Below are 14,798 nucleotides of genomic sequence, written 5' to 3'. Positions count from 1 at the left end.
AAGACATCGGTCTTGCTTGGTATCTCTTGCAATGAATACAATTCTTCAGATAGCACTTAACCGCTTGTCTTGCTTTAGGTATCCAGTATGTTTTCCTTAGGTAGGCCATACCACCTTGTAGAGAGGTTTGGTTAGCCTATTCTACAGCTAATTTAGTCAAATGACTTTCTTTAGGTAAGAGGATAGGAAAGCGTGCAAGTAAAGGTAAATCAGCTTTCCCTAGCCCCCCCATGACATCTTATGAAGCCCTTTTGGTCTAGGAACAGTCCTAAATCCTTGATTAGTTTATGTTTAAACATTTTAGGATCTTTTGTGGACAAAAAGTCCTTAACCTGTTTGAACTCATCACCTTGTACTTGTTTTATCCACTACTATTTTATTAGTGGATAATAATCTGTTCAGAGAAATAAATCTTGTAATGTCTATAGCTGACAGATCAGGAATTGTGACTGGGTCCATGTGTACAACTGCTTCATCAGAACGCTTTTTGTACTCCTTTTGAACAGGCCATTAGTTTGAAGTCAGCCAAGAAGGACCTTCGAACCATAATTAGTCATTCATGAATTTTTTGACATTAGCTCCCATGGACAATATATCTGCTGGGTTGTCTTTAGATGACACATGCCGAAATTGAATTCGGGACTGCATTTCTAAGATTTTCTCTACCCGATTCCTGACATATGGAATGTGGCTATCTTGTTTTGCAATCCAATGCAAACAGATTTCACTGTCTGTCCAAATGAAGATTTGGACAGACAGAAAAACGGTTTCATTTACATATTTTGCTAAACGAGTCCTTCCCTCAATTGCTGTCAATTCTAGTTGGGGTAAGGTCTTCTTTTTTAGAGGTGCAACCCTTGAGTTAGCCATAGTCAGTCTACATTGACCCTCATTAACATGATAGGCCACTGCTCCGTACGCTTTTGCCGAGGCGTCGCAAAACACATGTAGTAGAGGCTTATTTCCCGGGTAATCAAACATCCTAGGAAAACCAACTTGTGTGGCTAAAATGTATTTCTCTTTTAATGCTTCCCATTCTTTGATGAAGTTAGTTTCTGGTGGAGTATGCCATCTTACTTTCTCCCGCCAAGCTTCCTGCATGAGAATTCTTCCTTTAATTGTTACGGGACTCATTATACCCAAAGGATCTAATAACAGGGATATTTGGCTCAATAAGGATCTTTTAGTAAGGGAACTAGAATCAGGGAAGCGGAGTGGTTTTAAGGTCAGTATGTCTGTTTTTACATCCCAAATCATTCCAAGAACAGATTGGTTTCCAGGCATTTCAAAGTTAGTGTAAAGTTAGAGATGACATCTTTGAGAGCTTAAGAATTAGTGTTCCAGCTTTGGCCGTGTCATATACTGTCAACGCCGCCTGCTCAGTTTCCACTATCACCTGTAAATTATCCATATAGAAGTTCTGCCCTATTTCTGGACACTTCGAATTACGGAAATGATGCTGAAGGGCACTACAGAGTAGGACAGGACTTGAACATGAGCCAAACAATACAGACGTAAACTGGTAGATAATATCAATGGACTTCCTGTACTGAACGGGTTTTTTGGCCAAAGGAATTTAGTGAACTTTCTGTCTTTTTCCCTAAGATCTATCCTTAAGAATGCCTTAGATATATCCGCCACATAGGCATATTTCTTCGTTCTAAATTTTAATAGGACATCCCCAAGTTTCCATTCAGATTTGGTCCTTTGTATAAGCAGTCATTCAAACTAGGAGCTCCTTAACTGGCTCTATGACTACAATTGAATACTATTCTTACTGGAGTAGTGGTTGATTCTCTTTTCACGGCCAAGTGTGGCAAATAATGACCAATAGTATGATCACTATCAGTGACTCTCTCATTAGCCAGTTGATCCTTTATGATATTGTCATATATTGTCAATAGGGAAGGGTTTTTGTAGTCTGTTTAATAGTGTTTTAACGTGTCCATGGGGTCTATTACAGCTGCCGTCACGCGACACTTATACCTTCCTAACTGAACTAGTGGTTTTACCAGATCAAAGGATTGCGAGTCTTTACTCGTTAGGAATCCTATAATGGCCATATTTACTTTTTTGTCGGCAACTGCAGTGCACGTGCAGCATCTCCCCAGATGAAAGTTTTCTGTGCTCCAGTATCAAACAATGCCTTGACCATTATGGATTTCTTACCATTAATTACTTTGATTTCTGCTGTGGGTACAGCTGCTGGCACAGTTACTGAGTTAGGAGGGTTAGTTAATGACATGCTCACATTTACTGGTTTTGCTTGACCCTCTTCTTCCATACTTACTCTAGGACACAATGCACTATGGTGGACTTTGGCTTTACATATAAAACAAGTGGACAACTTCGATGAACACTCGCTTGCCTTATGGTTAGGGCTCAGACATATTAGACAACAACTCCTTGCGTCCAGTTTGTTAAGACAGGACAGCAAATTTGGGTAGTTTTTACAATACACTGTACGGTGCTGTTCACTACAGAATTTGCAGTTTTTGCATTAAGATTTAGAGTCTTTCTTCTGATCTGTTCAGAACCTGCTACCATGGGTAACCTATAGCTGTATTTGCTGTCTTTGTCATTGACTTATCTCTTACATTAGTGAGGTAGGTACCTATTTCTTCCTTCCACACTACTCCCCATGGTTTCTTTGTTACAGCTTTTTATGGTTTGTCTTTCTCTTTCTTTTCATTTACTTTCTCTTTCTTTTCATTTACTTTCTCTTTCTTTTCATTTACTTTCTCTTTCTTTTCATTTACTTTCCCTTTCGTTTCTATATTTACTTTTCTGAATAATGATTGAAGTGTTTACACAGTTCCATTAATCCCTCTTCTATCTCTTGGTATGAAAAGTAATTCTTTTGATACTTATGGTACAATTCATCACAAATTCTTTGGGGGAGTTTTTTTCTGTACTATGTGATTTATCAACCAAGAAGCAGTAGATAAGTCCTTGAGATTGTTCAATTCTTTTAAAGTACAACTCAAAGTAATACAAAAGGCTTGTAATTCATCATAGTTATGTTTGGGAACAGGAAGATCCAGCAATGTGTATATGGCTGTCTGTAAACTTAACTCTACGTCCTCGAAATTAGCCTTTAAGACTGATACAGCTACATCATAATTGGCTTCTTCAATGGTAAGTTCTGATACTACATCATAAGCTGCTCCTTTTAATTGACATAACAAATATGATAACTTATGAACTTTAGGCACTTCTACTCTGCCCTATACTATACACTTGAATTTATCCCAAAAGGAGTTCCAATTTCCTTTTCCACTAAACTCAGGTAGTGTTAGTTAGGTAACTGTAATTTGGGCATCGCTCCGACACTGCTTCCTGATGTACTATCCGGGCACTTAGCCAAATAACTCTCACATTTCTTTAGTATAGATAAGTAAGACTCCACTGGTCTATCATGTGAGGTCTAGGTCGTACTCATCACTTAAATCCTCAGATATCAAATATTCTTCATACATAGTGTAATCTTCCTCATATTTTGTCCAACGACCCTACAAGATTTCAATCTGAGTAGCTACATCACCCTTGAGGATTGTACCACTTTGCAACAAACCTTTACATTCATTTACACTCCTAGTTACCCATCCCAATTTTGCACTCACAGATCTCTTTAGGAATCACACAGACATTTGGATTAAACTCAAGCAAGCAAATAAGAAATGCAATAGTTCCGGACCTAGTTATAAGAAAATAAAATTATATATTTTACTCTAACTAGACACCAAATAATCGATGCTAAATCAAGGTTTATAGGCCTTACTCCTTAGGTTTGCAAAAACACTACAAGTTAGTAAGTCTAGCATCATTAATTAGTGCTCCTTGAATTAAAAAATTCTAGGCACAAACTACACAATTTATGATCAAATTAAAAATATTGTAATCCCCTAATGCCAACTACAAACTTCATTGAATCAACAGGTATTTACATCCATGGTGAAATGGCAATTATTCATCAGCAATTCAACCTACTCATCGCTTCTGGGGCAGTAGCACTTAATTTTTCATTAGGTAGATCTGAAAATTATGCCTATTAAGTTAAATTAAATTATTAATATTACAATAAAGTTATCCCCTCGGTGTAGGTTTCTCGACCTTGACTTCCTGGTTTGCTAAATCACAGGAAAGTAACAAATGAAAAGTTCAACATTTAAAGTAATAATGCCAGCAAAAAAGCAGAGCACTGAACATTACACGATTAATTTATCCTCTGCCTCAATTTCTCCTGCTTCCTACTTCCAAAATCACTCTTTAGTTGAGGAAGAAGGTTCGCCCATGGCCTGCCATATGAAATGGTGTGACTTTTTGTTAATTAAGTTCTTAAATTTATTGAAAACAAAATATCGACCCTAGGCATTCCAGTGTACACCATCAGCTTTCAAGTTTCTCTGAAATGGTTTTGCATTAAAATGAATGTAATTTCTGGTTCTTTTATATTTACGTTGAATTCTCCTATTCACGGATTGCGATACCGATTTATAGGTTTCCCTTGATACTCAGGCTGTAGGAGGCAGGAGTCGGGGTTCCAGTAAGGTGATGGCTACCTTAGAATTGCAGGCCTCTTCTATTTTGTCTGCTACCTTGAATATTGCATCAGAGATTTCAATGGGGACTACGCCCTCGTAGACGTCATTTCCTCACAGGAAGAGAATTGTGAAGTGGTGAGCCCACACTAGTACCGAATTAATACGGCCATCTTGCTCGAACTGAATTACCTCCCCCCCCCCCTCCCCTGGGGCTCTAAAGCACCGTATCTCTCAGTCCGGTATTTCTGCTCAACTTGGAATCAGGCTGTGTTCCAGGATTACTACGTTGAACATAATACCTATACTCTAGTCCCAGTTCCTCACTCGGAGCACCATGTAGAGATTAAATCCCTGTTATTGGAATATAATATAGAAAAGAAAAATATAATTCCCTAAGCTAGCCCCGTACGCGAAGGATAGCGGTACCCAAGAATAAGTGATCACTTAAACTTTAAAAAGGTACTTAGCTATTGTTTTAGGGGCTGCTGTGAGCTGAAGAGAGTCTTGGAGGAACTGGGAAGCTAGTGGTCTCTGTGGGTGGCCGGCTTCCTGCTAGATTTTAGAGAGTTGCGTCTTCCTTCCTTGACATGTGAAAAGACTGTGAGGCGCTTATACCCAAGGTAGGTAGATAACAGGTAGCCTCACTCCCATAGGATCTACGCTAATGAAAATAAAAATAAAATTTTTATTTACGTATTTTTGAAGGCTTATGATAGTATTAAAAGTTGTACAATAAATGTATGGAACGGAGATTTTTGTTTTATTTTAATTGAAGCCACTGATTAAATATATAAAATAAATATAAATATCTTACTTGCCACCACTGGATTTCATCCAACGTCGCTGATTGGCTAGCGATGACATCACTTATTAAGCTCCGACCACTTATAGTAGAAGCGGGATATTTACAAGTGAAAGTGGAGTGTTTTTCTTTTATGATATGGTTGTGTGTACGGTAACTCTTAAACCATCACACTTCTTTTTGTATATCAATTAGAGTAACATAAAACGTGCTTACTTATTTTCTGCATTAACAGTTGATGCTTCAGTCAGAACCAGTTAATGAAGTCAAGCAACAGTTACCAGACTGCTGGGAATAGCCAGAATGCCGGAATAAAATTAAAATGGGAGGAAATGTATTGAATATTTTACAATTCGACCAGAGTTCCCGTTTTATTGTAAATTTCGTCAAACATTTTCTTATTGTATAATTTACATGGCAATATACACTGTATATTACATATTATTAAATATATATCTGATTAATAACATTTTATGCTAGTATATTTTGATTAGAGAAAGAATCTATACAGATAATAATACCACAATATTACAAACGCATGAAGTGGCAAAAGGGGCGTGGTGTAGGGGTATCGAGAGATTAATGTTGTCTAGCACTCAGGATGGAAGGAAACTCTAATGTGATTTTCTTGTATAATATATAAGTTATATGATAGACAGTCTGGTGCTGGAGGTGCTGTGTGGTGGGGAGCTGCTCAGTAGAAGACGTTCGGTGAGTAGCGTGTTGAAGGAGGTAGATGTGCAGGAGCTTCGTTAGAGAAGATGTTGCCTGTTGCTGGCCTCCTGGTTGAAATAAATGTTAACAGCGTGGAGCTTGCTGGAGGAGGTGTTGCTTGTTCAGGAAGATGGGCAGAATGAGAGTTGGTTGGTGAGGAAGCTCAGAGAAGGACAGCTGGTGGGTCGCCATGCTCGCTGGCGGGAGCGAGGGCCGCCAGGCAGGCGAGGAGGAGCTAAGGCAGCCAGGCAGCGGCGGAGGAGGAGGTGTTGCTTGTTCAAGAAGAATGGTCAGAATGAGTTCTCAATGGAGAGACAGAGCTTATATACCCAGCAGCAGCCGCCAGTCCTTTATGAATCATGTTGGGAAAACCCAGAAAGTTGCCGGTTAGTAGTTTCGTTGCTAAGCAACGGTAACATCTGGGGACAGCTCTCACTTGGTTGCTAGGCAATGGCACGTTGGAATGTGGTGGCAGGTGGTGGCTGTGGCTACGCAGTTGTAAGCAGTTGTAGGGGAGACGTGCACTACAATACTCCCCCTTCCCCCTAGGCGGTGTAGGAGACTTGTTGTCTGTAGAGTTGCTTAGCACATGTGAGGCAGACCGGGCGGTGCATGCCTCATGTGAGACAACGGCGATGGCGTGATGAGCCGATCGCTGAAATACAACTGTCTAGATACACACTATCTGTGGGAGAAGGGAGAAAAAGGGTGTGTGGAGGCGATGGATGTTGTGCTTCCCTCACGACAGGTATAGGGTCGTCAGATGCGCCTGCTGGGGTGTGTGTGGGCCTGGGTCAGGAGCAGGGGCTGCGTCAGCAGAAGCGGATTAGGGCTCGTGACAGCAGCTGGGTCCACGACAGCAGCAGGGTGTAGGACATTAGCAGGGAGTACCTGAGGGAGAAAAGAGGGGGTGTGGAGGCGATGGATGTTGTGTGCTTCCGTCACGGCAGGTACTGAGTCGTCAGATGCGCCTGCTGGGGTGTGGGGGCCTGGGTCAGCGTCTGAGGCAGGACGGGTGTGCTGGGGTCGTAGGATGTGGTGCTTGGGGCAGGAAGAGGAGCCGGTGTCTGCTTGAAGACTGGGAGCGTGATCAGTGTCTCCTCCATCCTGTGTGAGTGCTAATCTCTTGGAGTCACCATTGTAGGGGTATCGAGATATTAATGTTGTCTAGCACTCAGGATGGAAGGAAACTCTAATGTGGTTTTCTTATATAATATAAGTTATATGATAGACAGTCTGGTGCTGGAGGTGCTGTGTGGTGGGGAGCTGCTCAGTAGAAGACGTTCGGTGAGTAGCGTGTTGAAGGAGGTAGATGTGCAGGAGCTTCGTTAGAGAAGATGTTGCCTGTTGCTGGCCTCCTGGTTGAAATAAATGTTAACAGCGTGGAGCTTGCTGGAGGAGGTGTTGCTTGTTCAGGAAGATGGGCAGAATGAGAGTTGGTTGGTGAGGAAGCTCAGAGAAGGACAGCTGGTGGGTCGCCATGCTCGCTGGCGGGAGCGAGGACCGCCAGGCAGGCGAGGAGGAAGGAGCCAGGCAGCGGCGGAGGAGGAGGTGTTGCTTGTTCAAGAAGATGGGCAGAATGAGAGTTGGTTGGTGAGGAAGCTCAGAGAAGGACAGCTGGTGGGTCGCCATGAGGAGGAGCTAAGGCAGCCAGGCAGCGGCGGAGGAGGAGGTGTTGCTTGTTGAAGAAGAATGGTCAGAATGAAACTCAATGGAGAGACAGAGCTTATATACCCAGCAGCAGCCGCTATGAGTCATGTTGGGAAAACCCAGAAAGTTGCCTGTGACTAGTTTCGTTGCTAAGCAACGGTAACATCTAGGGACAGCTCTCGCTTGGTTGCTAGGCAACGGCACGTTGGAATGTGGTGGCAGGTGGTGGCTGTGGCTACGCAGTTGTAAGCAGTTGTAGGGGAGACGTCCACTACAGTGGCTTAGCGATCTCGAGAGTAAAGTTGCCAATTAGTGAATTCCTATGAGCCTACGTGAGGCTACCTGTTATCTACCTACCTTGCTTATACCGCCTTGTTCAATTACGTGACTCAATCGCGTAGTGATACTTAATAAGAACTAAATATTCATTATTACTTTTCTTTATATTACTATTTCTTAATAAAAATACATATTTACGTTTTTAGTTAAATACTGTACTACCACCGATATCGTGTAAATTAAACGATATTACGTAATCCATAGAAGGATAGGAATACCGCACTACTTCCCATGAAGTAATCCGTCTTTCTTGTGCCAAACAAGGTTTCTACTGCTAATTTTTGTACACATTAGCTTTAACATTTCCCTACCCTAACTAATTAATTAACTCCTTAATTAATGTGGAAATTATTTACATAAACAACATTGGATTGTTATTCCTAGTCCGAGAACACACAAGATCACTACAACGGTGCTTCAAGGACCACTGGAGGATAAAGGTGGAAATTAATTCCCACAAGTATAGTAATGTGGACAAATGTAAAGTAATTAGTCTAGGAGATGTAAATAGACTACCAGATATCAGATGAACAACGTTGTTATAAAGAAATCCGACTGTGAGAAATAATTAGGAGTAAAGATAACTAGGAATCTTAAACCAAGACAACAATGTGTATTTGCTCGAAACAAGGCTAACAGAGTAATTGAGTTCATACGAAGGGTCAAGACGTACCTGGCGCTCCTCTCGGAGCAGCCAGGTCAACTGTTAAGTTGGCCCATACCAACTCCCTCCCCTGAACCCTCCTCCCCACCGGAATATCAACAGGTTCTCGCCAGAAGTTACAATTTCATTTAGGAAAGGAACGGAACCAGTGTTAAACAGGGGTGAACAGTGGTGAACAGTGGTGAACAGTGCTTAAGTCAATGAGAACAACTCAACAGTAACAGTCGCACCCAAGTTAACCTTCACACAGTGAGGTCCCAGGTACCCAGTGATAACGGCCCGCGAGACCCAACAACAACCAGCGATGTGTTAATCCGTCTACGATAGGAAGGACTGGGACCACACCTCACTCATATAACACCATCTGTGAGGGAATTACTACACCACGTGGTCCCTCATAACACCATCTGTGAGGGAATTACTACACCACGTGGTCCCTCATAACACCATCTGTGAGGGAATTACTACACCACGTCAGGTCCTTCATAACACCATCTGTGAGGGAACTACTACACCACGTGAGGTCCCTCCTAACACCATCTGGGAGGGAGTTACTACACTACGTGTCTGCTGTTCAACACCTCAGCTCACATGATCTACGTGTGTAAACATTAATCTGTATGCTCACTGTATGTTCCTTTACCTTTCTCTAATGAAGGCTTTTGTTAAACCACCAATGTATGTAATAAGTCATTTATGTCCAATGTATATTTTCAGCCTTCGGGCTGCAGAACTTTTTTAATAAACCGTTAATTATTATTATTATTATTATTATTATAGTTACAAGAGTAGCGAGGTCATCCTAAAACTATATCTTACGCTTGTGAGACCTCATTTGGATTAAGCGGTTCAGTTTTGGTCAACGTCCTTCAGAATGGATATACCTGTAGAAGCCTTAGAAAGAATTCAGAGGAAAGGTTAAAGCATAATTTACACCCCCTCGAGAGACGTAGAGTGAGGGACGATATGATCGAGGTGTATAAATGGAAGTTAGGGTTAAACGAAGGTGATATAACAAAGGTACTCAAACTAGCCAAACTGGAGCGAACTCGTAGCAATTGTTTTAAATTAGACAAATTTAGTTTTAGGAGCGAGATAGGTAAACATTGGTTTGGAAATAGAGTAGTGGATTTTTTCTTTTCTCACCATTTTACCGTTTTACCATATACCTGTACTGTATGACTTCTGCGATGCTATTGTATAATTTCTTATCAATACCATCATATCATTTAATCTATCAGATAATATAATGTATTCTAGCATACAACAAACTCATAGAAATAACGTTTCTTCCCATACAAAGGCACACATCGTCATGCCCCAAGCAGGTATTAACGAAAGTTAACAAGCAGTGTTGTATATCCACATAACACAGCAGACAGTAACGTGTTATTGGTATCTCCCAACTTGAACAAACAACAGAAACTATAAAGTATCTACATTCACATAATAAGGATTGCTTACTTAACACGGTGCACCTATGCCGTAAAAGCGGGTGTAGTACCAGAATCCTGGAGGATAGCGAATGCGATACCGTTTTTCAAGAAAGGAGATAGATCACTATCCTCTAACTACCGTCCAATCAGTTAAACATCAATTGTAAGTAAATTGCTGGAAGCAATAATTTCAAACTCTATTCAAAATCACCTGGAGAAGCACAAGTTACAGGCTACAGGCCACAGGCATGGACTACAGAGAACAAGGTCACCATCAATCATACCAAAACCGTAGTCATGCACATCAATACCGCCACCACTCCAGTGCAAGCTCCAGCAGTTACAGTGGGTGCCCATCCTCTCCAGTTAGTGCAGTCTGCCAAACTCCTGGGTGTTACCATAGACCACAAACTGGACTGGAAGGCCCATGTAAACAACACAATCAAGGCAGCCTCGTACCGACTCTACATGCTACGACGACTCAGGTCACTTGGGACACCCCGCTAGAGCTGAGGACTATCTACAATGTATTTATACTCCCAAAATTAACGTATGTGTCACCAGCCTGGTCGTCTTCTCTCAACTCTACCCAACAACGTCAGCTAGAGAAGGTACAGAAGAGGGCCTGCAGAATCATGCTTGGCGCAGACTACTTCGGCTACAACAACGCTCTCTTCACCCTGGAAATGCCATCCCTCAGTGACCTCCACCACCACGCACAAGCAGGGTTTGGCAGTGGACTACTGCACCATTCTCGTCATCCCCACTTACTGACACCTGCAGTCCCCCGCCCACCTGGCACAGTCCGCCACTACAACAAAATTCAGCCCATAAGAGCCCTCACTGATAGAAATAAGAACAGCACCATCCCATCTATTGCTAAAATAATAAACAGCTCCTGATTTATGTACTGTACAACCGTGTATTTTTTTTTTTTTTACGGGGACTAGCCCACCCGGGCACAGGCCACTGACCCAAACCAGGGCCTAGGGGGGAATATAATAATAAAGGCAACCATGAACTTAGCATGCTTCCCTGTTGGGCGCTGTAAACGCTTCTGTGCTTCACCTTACACAAGGATGTAGGGGTGTGCCTAATAAAAAAAAATATACAATAATAATAATAATAATAATAATAATAATAATAATAATAATAATAATAATAATAATAATAATAATAATAATAATAATAATAATAATAATACTAATAATACTAATAACAATAACTATTATTATTATTATCAAAAGAATTCCAAAATTAATAATAAAATACCTGTAGTAAAAATAATAATAATAACCATAAATAAATAAAAAAACGAAAAACATAAATCAAGAGTGAGTAACGATATACATTATGTATGTTGTGTTGTCAAAGTAAGAGAAACAATTGAGACCCGGCAATTGTGTGTAAATGAGGCAGAAAGTCAGATCAGCAACCTGGGACTTGGTCACAATTCGTGATGCCATATGGCAACAGGGTCAACCATTAGACAACACATTATGCTACCTTTTAAAAGTATATTATTATGTGTAAATCACATGTAAGTTTGTATATTTTCAGCCACCGGCTGCAACTCTATTAATAAATAGTTTATTATTATTATTATTATTATTATTATTATTATTATTATTATTATTATTATTATTATTATTATTATTATTATTATTATTAAGTTGATCAATGATTCCCAACATGGCTTCAGCTGTTTTCGAATCAGTGGACGACGGGCACGATTATGATATGGTATATCTCGACTTTAGCAAAGTTTTCGACAGAGTCCCCCACGAAAGACTAATACGAAAAGTGGAGGCTTAAGGTGTTGGAGGAGATATTCTAAAATGGATTATGGCGTTGTTACAGGACAGGAAGCAGGGAGTAAGCAATAACGGCACTAAATCCTCCGACTGGGGTAACGTCACAAGTGGAGTACCCAAGGCTCAGTAGACCAATATTATTTATTATATACATAAAAAACATAGATATAGGCGTAGACATCAACATAAGTAAATTTGCTGATGATACTAAAATAGGGCATGTAATTAAATTTGACGAGGACTCGGCAAAACTACAGAAACATCTAAAAAAAAAAAGAATCGTTAGGTTTGAAAAATGGCAGATGAAATTTAATGTGGACAAATGTAAAGTACTTAGTCTAGGAGATGTAAACAGAGAAACCAGATATCAGATGAACAACGATGTTTTAGAAAAATCCGAATGTGAGAAAGGTTTAGGAGTAATGATAAATAGGAATCATAAGCCAAGTAAACAATGTGTATTTGTTCGTAACAAGGCTAACAAAGTACTTGGGTTCATGCAAAGGAGTGTTAGTTACATGACTAGCGAGGTCATCCTAAAACTATATCTGGCGCGTGCAAGACCTCACTTGGATTACGCTGTTCAATTCTGGTCACCGTACTACTAGAAAGAATTCGAGGACTTATCCCGGGCATTAGGAACCTTGAGTACAGAGACAGGTTAAAGCATCTTAATTTGCACTCCCTCGAGAGACGTAGAGTGAGGGGCGATATGATCTAGGTGTATAAATGGAAGTCAGCGTCAAACAAAGGTCATATAACAAAGGTACTCAAATTATCCAACCAGGAGCGAACTCGTAGCAATAATTTTAAATTAGACAAATTTAGATTTTGGCCTTAGATAGGTAAACATTAGTTTGGAAATATAGTGGATGAGTGGAACAAGTTACCAAACACCATCATTAACTCGAATACGCAGGATAGCTTCAAACATAGGTTGGATGGATATATGAGCAATAAGGGTTGGGTGTAAACGGGACTGCCGAGTATGGGCCAATTGGCCTGCTGCAGTTTCCTCCATTCTTATGTTCTTATGTCGCCAAATTTGTGACTTTTTCGTGAACCTTTAATTCCGTTCACCACCACCTTCTCCCAACGTCACCTCACCTCACCTCATCATCCAGTAGACAACAGATAGATAGTATTATGTATTGAAACTACAAAAAACAAAACAGGAAATACAGGAGAAACTCCTACACACTAATACATTATGTTCATGGTATTGTTACTTAAAATAATCATGTTTGGCAACTTCCCTGTTATGCATCCGTTGTTCATTGGGTCATAAATGCAACCCTGTCGTAAACGGATACCATCCCTCTATCACCCCTGGAGTAAGTGACATTTGCTTAGGTTTCATCAGGAGGAGGGAAGGGCTTAGAGCAGTGGTTCCCAAATTGGGGTGCGGGTACAGGGGAGGCGTGAAGCAATCTGCCAAAATTTGCTATTTTTTGTTCAAAAAGAATATAATGAAGACACTCTTTCAGGAGTAACTCTCTCTCCGTTTGAATCTTCCACACACATCCGTGCAAAACCAAAGCATAGCAGTCACCCCTATCCGTTTTCTATCATTTCATATCTCTTTCCCTACCTGGCTTGTACATGTCATGGATACCATACTGACTCTCACACTACTCGTATCTCACACAACACTACCAGCCACCGATCCTCCCTCATCTTCAGTTACGGTATGTTAAGATTTATCTCAAACTGTGTGTTTTAGTCTAGATTTCATCTCTTTTAATGATTTTCGGAAGTTAATTTTGCTTATAACTATGGTGTGATGTGTAATACCCACTCCACGAGAAAGTTTATTATGGTTTCTTATTTAATCAGCCTTTTAGTTAGGTGTGTGACTGTACAGTGTGTTTTATAACTGTGTGGAGTGTGACTGCGGTGGGGCTGTGGTGTGGTGTGTGACTGTACAGTGTGTTTTATGACTGTGTGGAGTGTGGCTGTGGTGTGGTGTGTGACTGTGTGGTGTGGTGTATGACTGTGGTATGGTGTATGAGGCAGCCTCATACACCATACCACAGTCATACACCACACCACACAGTCACACACCAACAATCATACAGCCTCAATTTGAGGCTGTATGATTGTTGGTGTGTGACTGTGTAGTAACCATAGTGACTGTAGTCACTGTATGGTGCAGTGCCTGACTGTGTTGTTATTTGCATTTTGCAGAAATGTCTGTAGTGAAGAAAAGGAAGTATATCGAAGAGTATATCAAGTTTGACTTCACCGTTACTGAGAAACATGGGATTCACCTCCCTCAGTGTGTCGTATGCCATGCAGTTCTCAGCAATGACGCCTTACGACCTGGTCGTCTGGAACGACATTTTAACACAAACCACAGTGCATTGAAAGACAAGCCAAAGGAATTTTTCACAGCCAAACTTCAAGAGTTAAAACGTATGAAGCTGGACACGACCGGAGCTTTTCATCAGGTGACATTCAAAGTGGTGGAAGTATCTTTCGAGCTGTCACTACTTATTGCCAGAGCAAAGAAGGCTCACTCTATTGGGGAGACTCTTGTAAAACCATGCTTGTTGAGTACTGCAAATATTGTGCTTGGAGACGAAAGCCAGAAAAAGTTATCTAAGATTTCCCTGTCTGATAACACAGTGAAGCGTTGCATTGATGAACTTGCAGATGACATACAGTGCGATGAAACGACTGATGTTGCCCACTGCTGCCAGTTGCTTGTTTATTCTCGATATGTGGATGAAGGAGCTGTAAAAGAAGAAGTGTTTTTCTCAACATCACTGGAGACCACATCAACGGCTTCAGATGTCTTTGCATAAGTTTCTGACTTTTTTCAAGAAAATGATC

Source organism: Homarus americanus, unplaced genomic scaffold (genome assembly GCF_018991925.1).
Source record: "Homarus americanus isolate GMGI-L3 unplaced genomic scaffold, GMGI_Hamer_2.0 scaffold34360, whole genome shotgun sequence".
NCBI lineage: Eukaryota > Metazoa > Arthropoda > Malacostraca > Decapoda > Nephropidae > Homarus > Homarus americanus.
This window is presented reverse-complemented; position numbering follows the sequence as displayed.